Raw genomic sequence first — 9,603 nt, 5'->3', positions numbered from 1 at the left:
GAAATTGATACTCCTAACAGACCAGTGGCTCAACAGCAACCAGACAATCCTAACGATGGAAAATGGATTAGCCTGGAAGAGGTCCAAACTGTACGTTCCCACGGGGTTAAGGTGGAAGTTCTACAGTGAAGCCATGAGGCGGAACTAGGAGGCCACTCTGGATTCCTAAAAATGCTCCACTTCTCCAGGCGTCAATTCTGGTGGCCAAAGATGGAATCTGAGGTGGAAGATTACTTAAAAAGCTGTGCTACTTGCTCAACGATGAAACCACTGCTGGAGAAGTCTCCTGGACTGATTCAATGAGAGACCAGTCCTAACAGACCGTGGGAAGAAGTCGCAATGGACTTCATCGTGCAACTCCCAGACAGCAATGGAAACAGACTAATCTGGACAGTTATGGACTTGGTTTCCAAGCAGGCGCACTTTATCGTTTGCTCAGAGTTGCCGTCCGCAAAGAAATTAGCGAAAATGTTTGTGAACCACATTTATCACCTGCACAGATTGACAGATATATATATGTTTTTGAAGTGTTTTATATATATATATATATATATATATATATATATATATATATATATATATATATGTGTGTGTGTGTGTGTGTGTGTGTGTGTGTGTGTGTGTGTGTGTGTGTGTGTGTGTGTGTATATGTTTTCTGAGGTTTTCGCGGGTGTTAGTATGTAGGTCTCTAGTTGTTCGGGTTTTCTCCCGCGTAGAATTGGAGATGTCTTGGCGACGTTTCGACGAAGTCACATTCGTCATCTTCAGGCTGCTGCTGACTACTTCAGGTTTGGTGTTTCCAGGACTACTCCTGGAAACACCAAACCTGAAGTATATATACACATACATACATACACATACATACACACACACACACACACACACACACACATACATACATATATATTAGGCTGGGCTGAGAAAAGTAATTGGCCCAAGTCACACAGTGAGGTGCATGATAACTGTAGACTTAAACATGGTCATCCTGGACCCAATGTTTGGGTGGGTAAGGCCTTTGCAGGTTGCTCACCAAAAGTCCTTCTGAGTCACAACCTCAAGACAAAAGAAGGAAGAGCAAGGCTTCCTTTCCTTTGGAAAAAGCCAAAGGCTTCTGTGAATTCATATCTGGACAAGAAGATACTTTACTGTACCTGAGAAAAAGTAGCTCTTTGCCATGCTTGACAAACTAACAAATACAAATACAAATGTATGGCTCTGTCATTCTTGAGTCAATGAGATACAAACTGTCAAATTTCTTGCAATCAGCAGAAGTAGCCTGTGGTGCTGCATTGTTAGAATGCATTTTGCCACCATGGTTCTTCAATGTCTGTTCAGTCTCTTCTTGAAAAACTCCAATTATGGAGTACCCACAATTCCCAAAGGGATGTCATTGCAATGATTATCTTTAATGATATTCCACCTATTACCTCTTGTCTGCTCTCAAGTGCTTTGGAGAATAAGTTGACTCCATCTTCTCTGTGACAGCCCCTTAAGTGCTAGAAGACTGCTATCATGTGATCCCTAATCCATCTCTTCATTAAAGTAGATATGCCTAGTTCCCTCAATCTTTCATCATACGATTTAGCCTCCAGACTTTTATCATCTTTGCTGCTGTTCTCTGCTCTCTTTCTAGAGTCTCAACATCTTTTTTTTACCATGGTGACCCGAATTGGATGCAGTGATCTATTTATACAGTACAGTATAAAGTGATATTATCACTTCAGGAGATCTCGAAACTATCCTCTATTGATGCAACTTAAGATTGCATTAGTCTTTTTGGCAGCTGCAGCACATTGATAGCTCATACTTAAATGTTGGTCTTCCAAGACACCTAGAACTCTCTCCCAGTTGCTACTGTTGAGCCAGGTACCACCTGTTCTATATCTATGCATTTGGTTTTTCTTGCCTAAGAGTAGGGCTGTACTTTTCTCACCACTCAATTGAATTTTATTGGATAGAGCCCAGTGTTCAAGTCTATCAGGATTGTTATGAATCTGCTAAAGTGCTTCCTATTCCACTCCATTTTGGTGTCATCTGTATATTTGATGAGTTTCCCTTCAATCTCCTCATCTGGATCATTTGTGAAGATGTTGAAGGGTACTGGATTTAAGATGGAACATTGATGTACCCTGCTGCATGCTTCCCATCATATGGATATACTTCCATTGATAACTACGGAGTGTGGTTGGTTATCAAGTTGCAAATTCATTTTGTGGTGGAAACAGGCTTTTGAGGGCATGTGCTAAAATAAGCCCTCCCCTGAAAATAAGACCTCCCCAAAAAATAAGCCCTCCATGAAAATATTGCAACACAGCAGCAGCCATGAGGTGATCACGTTTGCCGCCCCTGCACACCTCACAAATAATAACACCTCCCCAAAAATAAGGCCAAGCACTTTATTAGGGGGGGGCGGGTCAAAAGAAAATAAAACTCTGTTTTCTTTTTGGGAAAACATGGTATCACTTAGTCACCTAATCAAAAAATAATAATAAAGAATAAATGTTTGTCTGGCATGATGTGCGGTTTGTCAATGGCAATGGACAATTCTTCCTAAAAAGATTAAGGTTTTCCTGTCATGCGTGCCTGATTTGAGGGCACAGTGCTCATCTCAAGGGAGTTGAAATGATAGAGGAGGAGGAAGTGGCAGGAATGGGAGCCTTCTGAAAATGGAGCATTTCATAAAGAACATGAGAATCTACCTTGCCTATTGAGATATCTCATTCAGTTTCATTGCCCATGAACAGGGGGAAGAATTTGGAGAGGTTATGTAGAGGAAGGGTCACCCAATGAAATTTAATCCTGGAAGAATTAATACAGACAAAAAAAGTCATGTCTCTCTTTTTTAAACAGAACATATAATTCAAGTTTGGAATTGGCACTATGAGAGGTGGCACTGGCTACTAGCTTGGCTGGCTTCATAGAGCTTTGAATCATAAGGCAGGAAGGGACCCCAGAAGTCTTCCAGTACAACCCTCTGCTCAATGCGGGAGACTTTACACCCTTCCAGTCAAATGGCTGTCCAAACTATTTTTGAAAACCTCTAAAGATGGAGCACCCATCTATTCTATTGATTAAATGGTTTTACAGTCTTACTTCTAGATTGGGTAGTTCTTCTTCTTTGTGATCCTGGAAGGCAATTATCATTCTTAATCCTTCTCTTCAATGGGCTAGAGTACTTAGCTCCCTCAACCTTTTTGTTTTTCAGAAAAGAGTTGTGTTAATTCAAAGAAGTGATAGAGATCAACATTTGTTAGCCTTGAAAGCAGAGGAACTATCTCCGAAAGCCATCCACAGGGAGACCAAAGGGTTTCTGGGTTGATTACAATGAGAACAAGAATGCTGAATTAGATGGGTCAAAGGTCCAATCCAGTGTATGCTCTTAAGTTCATATCCTTTTGTTCCTGAGAAAAGAGTAATATTTAGAATGTATTAAAAATACCATTTTCAGACCTACTTCTTTAAAATCTCTTTATGTTTAATATATCCCTTGATGTATCACTCAATATTTTAAAAAAGAGTCTAGACAGTAACTTAACTAAAATGGTATAAGTTCTCCTGCTTTAGCAGGGGGCTGGACTAGAAGACCTCCAAAGTTCCTTCTGTTCTGTTCTGTTCTGTTCTGTTCTGTTCTATTCTATTCTATTCTATTCCATTCCTTTCCATTCCATTCCATTCCATTTCAATCCATTCCATTCCAATCCATTCTATTCTTCTAACCAACCCTGTGTTTGGCTCTTCTTTGTGTTATTCTCTCAAGAACATTTATTTCTGAACTATGTATGTGGTTGTCTACCTTCCATGCTGTCTACATATTTCAAAAAATGACACCCCTCATCTAAAGCAGTGGCTCAAAAGACGTTAGAAGAAGAGAACAGTTCTTAGCTCTTTTGCTGTATGAATGACTTGTCCATATAGCCTTACCTGGCACTTTTCACCTTTTTCCTTTACAAAACATTCACATGCCTTGTGATGGCATTTCATTGGTCTTCCTCCTTTTGGCATTAACCATCAAATCTCCATTCTGTTTGTCTTAATGATCTTTTAATATAAACAGGAGCTTTGGAAGAATTAAGAGTTCCAGTAAAAGAGATGGTCCTAATCCTTGAAAAACAAGCACAAAATCTAGCACAGTAAATCACATCCGTGTATAGAACCTATAATAATAAATACACACTCTGACATTTAGACTTTCTCATGGCAGGGATTGGGAAAAAATAAGAAAACATATACCTTAATCATTACTGCAAAAGAAACTGGCAAAACGAAGACACTAAAACCTTTATTGATATTTTACTTTTGTTCTCTAGACAAGGTGATGGATTTTTCCACTGTGGCATCTTACAGTTTTATCTAATGGCACAGCTTCTATTCAAAAAATAATAATCCTAAACCAGTCACCAAACTCACTTCAACTTCTTCATGTTCATAATTATGATTTCACAAGTTAGTGTTCCTAAGATAAATCTTCAGATTTCAGCATTTTTAAGAGTACATTAAAGGAATGTACTTTGCTTTGAATTCTGGATTCATGGGCACCTTTTCTACCCTTGGAACTAGCAAGCATCCTGTTGCCAAATTTGTCCATCTCCCACATACTACATGGGGCTACCCTTGAAGACTTTTTGGAAGCTAAATTTGGTCAGGGATGCAGTGGCACATGTAACACTTCTGTTACATGAACTTGCACTGGCTGCCAACTTACTTCTGGGTGCAATTCAGTGGTGGGATTCAAATAACTGGCTTCTCTGCCCTAATGATTTCTTCCAACAACCAGTTCACCAAACTGCTCAGAAACCTAACAACCATTTCTCCCAAAGTGGTGTGAACTGGCTGAATCCCACCACTGATGCAATTCATCTTTTTTTTTCCCTGAGAAGTTTGGGTAAATTTACCAATCCAAGTTTTGCAGGATCAGCTACTTGCTAGGCAACCAGTCATGAGATTCTTTCTATCATTAATGGAAAGCAATCTGGTAGTCTGATTTCTGTTATCCAGCTGATTAATAGCATAGCTGAGAATACATCACCAGTTTCCTAGTTGTAATGGCAATAAGAAACCAGTGATCTTCATGGTATGACTGGGAAGTTGGGGGAAAGATGCATCATTGCTCCTTCCCTAGACTGGTGGAGAGAGGACAAGAAAGAAACTAAATATATGCTGAGTTGACTTTTCCATCTATGAAGGTGAACAAAAATATGCTTATGAACAGGAGATCAATCTCTGCAGCATCCATCTTCCAATACAGAAAGCCACATGTCTGTCAGCCGAAGAGGTTTTCCATCCATTTGCTAAATGTAAGGACTGGCAGTCAGCTGCCATTGAGAGGAGGCAGTATATCATAGCAACTAAGCTGTTGAGTTTGGAATGGCTAGATCCAACTTTCAGTTCATCCCCAGCCATTGATCATTTTGGCTGGCTATTCTTTTAGTCCAATCTATTTCGAATGGTGGTTATTGTAGAGATATTGTAGCAATATTGTACAGAAGAACCAGCACCCCCTGTGTTGATTTGAATTAAAAAAGCAAAACAATGTTAAAAACATAGAGAAAAATCTGTATGACCTAACTTAAGAATCTAAGACATATTATCAAATAGGTTAATGCTAGCCTTGAAGGCTTTTTTTTTCATCTTAAAGCTTACCACATTGTTAAGTATGAGTTTGACATTTTGGAGGCCATTTGATTCAGGACTAAGGGAATTTGGTCTCCCTGTGCTGGAAATGGTAAAACACCCTTGGTGTTTCCGCATCATTTTTGAAGCTGAAGGGAAGGCAAATGCTAGGAAGAGATGGAATATCTCCTTTCAAAACAGGATTTTGCTATTAAACTTTACAGTGGTAGCTTTAACTGAACAACTGAGTTAATCTTGCTGACTGATCTGACCCACAATTCTGTTCTATTAGAGGGGGAAATTGGATTTCACATGATTGTAAAATCTGGAACTGAATAAAAATAAAAATAGATACCTTTGAATTATGGATTTGAAGAAGGAATTATTATTTATTATTTTTGCAAATAACTTAAGGCAGTGATTGTGTCCAACACATCTTTCTTCGGTTATTTTCCCCACTATAAGAACCTTGTGAAGTTATTTGGCCGGAGAGAAAGTTACGTACTAGCTCATAGTTTCCCAGCTGGCTTTCATGGCTATCTCAGGATTCTGGAACTCCTTATCTTGCTTGCCCTGCCGGAGTAATTACTTAGCTTGTCTTGTTGGATTTATAGTTGGAAGTTTTCTGCTTACAACATTTGGACTGGAGTATTTTCAGCCAAAGGCTGTTACAGGTTTGTGGAAGAAATTTTCTCCTGGCTGGAGAGTTAAAAGGGATGTTAGGACACAATTGGTGGTAATAAAGAGACTGCCCACATCCCCATACCAGTACAGTCCCTTGCCTGCCCATGCTCAGTCCCCCCACCTGCCCAGTCACCTCCCTCCCTCCCTCTCTCTCTCTCTCTCACCCAGCACCATGCTTGCCCTGCCTGCCTACCTGCCCGCCACTCACTGACTCGCTGGCTCACCGATCGCCTCACCTCTGAGAGCCCTATATATACCATGGTCACCAGGTGGCCCACTATATTCCTCCATTGAATAATTAGGAAAGAAAACCACGAGACTCCATTGATAGAAATCAAGTGTACTTTTACTAATTATAAATGATTAGAAGCGTAGCAAAGCGAAGACTGATTATTTAGGCGCAAAAGCAAATGATATATAGAATAACCCATTCCCCACCCCTTGGCATCCCAGTTACAGTCCAATCATAATTCTCCCAAGTGTCAGGTTTGAGATAACTTCGAAAGGCATCACCCAGATGGAATGTCGGTGCCATTGGCCTTGGCGGGAAACCTCCTCTGCATGCGCAGTAAGTCAGGCAGCAGAAACTCCAGAATCTTCCTCCAGCACAATTAGTATTCCCCTCCCAAATACCATGCCCCCCCTCCCCGTTTCAATGGCAGCCAAAGCAGCAGCAAAGCAGAGGCTGACATCTGTCCTGTGCCACTTGGTATGCCTGCCTGTTTAGTTGTTACTGCGCTGATTGCATTCTAAAATACCCCATCAATCTTCTGATGTAACATTTAACCATCCCCGCTGCTAATGAGAGCCCGCCCCTTCGCCTGCCGAGGTGGAGTCGGCGATGGGATGTGCGGGGTTGGTCAGTGTCTCGCTCGCTCCTCCCGCCGCGGTGCCAGCAGCAATGGGGCATGCTCGGGGAAGGGAGAGCCAGAGCCACCTGCCCGGATTTGCGCTCCAGCCGCCGCCACCGCTTCTGCTGCTGCTGCTGCTGCAGCCACCAGAGACTCCTTCCCCTCCGCCGCCTGCATGGGGTGGGGAGTGAGCACACAAAAGGAGGAAAAGGAAAGGGTGACGGCTCCAGGACCCAGCGACCCGCGGGAGCACCGGAGGAACCGGCCAGAGGTTGGGATTGAAAGGATTTCTTCGCCTCCATCCCACCCTCTGGCAGCTTAAAGGGACAGGACCCAATTACCAGGCAGCCGGCGCTGCGGTGGCAACCACTTTACCATGGGCTTTGTTACAGACAAAGGGCTATCACCTGAGGCCACCTCACCTCGTTTCCTCTGCCCCACCAGGTTACGGAAAAATGAGCAGCTTGATTCTCCGCTCTCATTTTCCTCAGCCTCTGCGCTATTGGTGTGTGTGTGGGGGGGGGGGGGTTAAACCATCACCTTGCACCAGAATTGATAGGAAATAAAAGGCTGAATTGTTTTTCGCCTACTTACCTCCCCAATATGCAAAAGATCACTTGGAGTTAGGTAAGACCTTTAAATGATATTTGCTTCAAAACGCTTAAGAAACTTGGTTTCCCTACTTTTCAAGGAAGGCTTGGTGTTTAACTAGTTCTAATCCATCTCAGTAACATATGATATTTCTTCAGGCAACCAGCAAACTATGATTTAGGTTTAAGGATTGGATTCTGAAACGTTTTGCTAAAATGGCATATCTGCCAAATCAAGGAACAAAATCATGCCCCCTAATCCCAAGAGGTTATCTTTTAGACTCAAGGTACTTTTCTCCTCTTGAAAATGCTTGTTTAATTGCTTTTTGCGCTTATCTATAGATAGGTATGATAAGTTAATGAGTATTATTTATTTATTTATTAAATTTATATGCCACTCATCTTACTATCCAAAGTGATACTGAGAAGCGTACAATACAATAAAACAGCAATATAAAACCATTAAAATTAACAAGAACTTAGATAAAATTAGGAACCCAGTATATGAGTGACAATAGGTGGAAATTTAACTTTTACAATGCTATATGTATATGATATACTGTGTACACACACACACACACACACACACACACACACACACACAATTGTAAGTCAATTTGAATTCAATATGGAATTGTATCCACCTAATTTCTTTATATTAACACGAAGTAGGGTTGTGGGGAGTCAGAATAGTCAAGATGCTGGTTCCAGCCTATAATTGAATCTTTTTTGATCTCCTACTGCAGATGTCCCCATCTTGAAGGCTGTGATATATGTTACAAGGGCTGATCAGACTAATGGTTATGGGGATATATGGTTACAGGTTTTTTGTTTAGAACAGTACAGGTAGTCCTTGACTTACAACAGTTCATTTAATGACTAATCAATTTACAATAGCACTAAAAATAGTGACTTAGGACCAGTGGTGAATCTTACAGGTTCACAAATGTGAGCATGCACAAGAGATAGGGAGCGAAAGGGAGAAAGGAGGGAGGAAGAGAAAGAGAGGAAGAGAGGAAAGGAGAAAGAGGAAGAGAGACGGGGAAGAGAGGTGAGAGAGAGAGAACTGAACTTTACTTATGAAAAGATGTTAATTATATCAATGGAAGAGATAGGAAACTGCATTAGTTTATTATTAAGGCCAAATCTCTATGTTTATTTCAAAGTTAACTCTATTCAAGTGTAATATAGACTGTCGCGAGCTATACCGATTTTCGAGCTTGTCTGAGCTAGAAGAGAAAGGTGGATACAAGATGATGATCTTCAAGTTTTTTGTGACCATTTGGACATGCTGCTTAAAGATACGTCTGAGCGATATCAGGATCTTCTTTTGATGGAAATTCCAGATTGGGTGATAAATCTATTTTCAGATACTGAGGAAGATGGGGTAGTGAAGGAACAACTCATAGAGCTGCAAAATGACATTGAGCTGAAGCCAAAGTTTAAGAAATCATACCAAGCGTTTTGGTTACAGAAAGAAATTTCTGATCACTATCCTGTACTATGGTTAAGAAGCTTCTTGTTGCATTTCCAACATCATATTTGGTGGAACGTGGCTTCAGTGTGGTCATCCAACTTCTCTCCAAGCAAAGAAATTGACTCCAGATTACTGAACATGGTGGTTTAAGATGCCTGCGAACTGACTTAAAACCAGACATTGGGAAACTGGTATCACTTCATCAAGCCCATCCATCACATTAAGAATTTACTGAACAGTGAAGTAGTTACTAAATTTTACTGAGTTTACTAAGTTACTAGTTACTAAGGTTCTTGATAAATGACTATCAGACTTTGAAAACCTGGTATCATTGGATCATGTACAGAAATTTTATTGAATTAACATTAACTAAAAAGGTTTTTAAATTGGA

The sequence above is a fragment of the Thamnophis sirtalis genome, unplaced genomic scaffold, assembly GCF_051295495.1.
Source record: "Thamnophis sirtalis isolate CommonGarterSnake01/CBP01778 unplaced genomic scaffold, rThaSir2_p1.2 scaffold_2, whole genome shotgun sequence".
Taxonomy (NCBI): Eukaryota; Metazoa; Chordata; class Lepidosauria; order Squamata; family Natricidae; genus Thamnophis; species Thamnophis sirtalis.
The sequence above is the reverse complement of the archived record's forward strand: the minus strand, read 5'-3'. Positions refer to the sequence as shown.